This window comes from Papilio polytes, unplaced genomic scaffold, assembly GCF_000836215.1.
Source record: "Papilio polytes unplaced genomic scaffold, Ppol_1.0 DF824047.1, whole genome shotgun sequence".
NCBI classification, from domain to species: Eukaryota; Metazoa; Arthropoda; class Insecta; order Lepidoptera; family Papilionidae; genus Papilio; species Papilio polytes.
In genome coordinates this window covers 5,981,720-5,983,626 of record NW_013525157.1, presented here as the reverse complement: position 1 = coordinate 5,983,626, position 1,907 = coordinate 5,981,720, and positions in this window count along the sequence as shown.

Sequence of the window (1,907 nt, the reverse complement as noted above, 5' to 3'; positions counted from 1 at the left end):
TTTCTCCAGATTTAATTTTATTCTAAAAGAGACTCGTACCTTTTCCTTACATTAGTATATTTTTTATCAAAGTTGTATACAAAAGGTAATCTAGGACAGATTTGTACAGTATTCTGAGCAATCTTTCTTTCGTTAAATCTATAATATCCACGAATTCGGTAAAAAGGTAATGCGGTCCACATAAAAATTAGATTTGTGGATTCCTTATGTCCCCGAGACACCGTTATTTGACCAAATTGGGTATACAATAAAGAGGGTAAAATATGTGAGTTCACGTAAACAGAATTAATGTTTTTACATTCTTGTCCTTGTAGGTAACATACATATGTCGGAAAAAATATTTGCAAAGAAATTACGAGTATTTCTCGTTTGTTGGTTTTGAATGTAAAAATATGGAATATGTTTTTGACTTTAAATAACAGGTACCTGTGTGGTCCTACAACTTAACATAAGAACATTTTTTATAAACATTGATTTTACAAATACGTATATGTTATTGGTAATCATAAATTACAGGTCATACTGTAAAAATTATACAGATATTCTAAATTAAAACTCTGTCAATCAAGGAAAATTAAAAAAAAATAGGTTTGGGTAATGCAATGAGCGTAGCAACGTCAGTTATTTTGTGATTCAAATTCCTAGCATTGTCATAGTCGGTCACCAAGAGGTCAACGCTCTTTGCTTCTTGTTAAATAGCATAACAAGGAAATACTGGCAGAAAATGAGTAAATTGAATGCTTTCTGAATACATTAAATAAACTGACTTTCATTTAATTCTTCTAAATTATTAATACTAATACAAACTTGCAAGGAACGCTTTCAATTTTTTTCCCAAGTTAAATTTCGTAGAAGAGCTGTATACATGTATATTTCATTTAAAATGATTAAAGTGTATTTGTACAGTTAACTAGTTGTTGCTTGCGACTTGAAGTGGAATTATAAAATAGTTAATAATATGAGTAATACTCATTGATAACGTAACTTTTTAATGACGAAAGATTTTTTTTAAATTGGCCCTGTGCTTTTTGAGCAATTAAAAAAAATTAAAAACAAAAAAATCTCTTCTTAAAATTGGTGCAGATTAAAAACCTGAAATCGAATACAAAGATGTGGATAATCGAGGAAAACAAAACAGCGGAGCATTCATGTCGTTAATAAAATCGTCTGATCTTCGTATGTCGCTTAAAAAGCATTTCTATTTCGGCGAGTCCGCGTCGGCCGGTGAGAGTGAACGTAGTGCACGCGCTAACGCTGGGGCCTATAGCACTCAGTCAACGCGCATATCCCCTAAACCTAACACGTACAAACTGAACAACAAACTTGACATTCAAAATATCCGTTAAAGTTTACCGGTCGCGCCAGTTTTTGTGCCGAAACCTACATGTGTGTGTGATCAGATTGTTTCGCAATTTATGGATACAATTAAAAATATCACCTTTTTCGCTAACTATTGTATGTGATAGCATTGCGGTTAACGTTTAGGTTATCTTGGTTGGATTATTTTATTTTTGAAACAATTGAAGGTACAGTTTACGTGAAAATATGGAATTAAACATGTCATCTTAAAATAACAACTCAATACATTGTACAAGTAAGAACACGCGTATTATAATATATTTATACTCGTTCATTCCAGTATGAAGGCCACGCCATGTTGACTCAACCAATGTCATTTCTATATAGAAATCGTAGAGTGGAATTTACACAACTTAGTACAATACAAATAATGCATTTCAGAAAAATTTATATTTTTGTATATTAATATAACTATTCAACAACATAAAACATTCTTCTAGTAGTTATTTCACATAACACCTTAAAGTTTATTGACCTTAAACTTAACAGCCGCGTGAACTGGTTTTGCGGCTCGCTGTACCTATATTGTCTGGCAAATTTATATACAC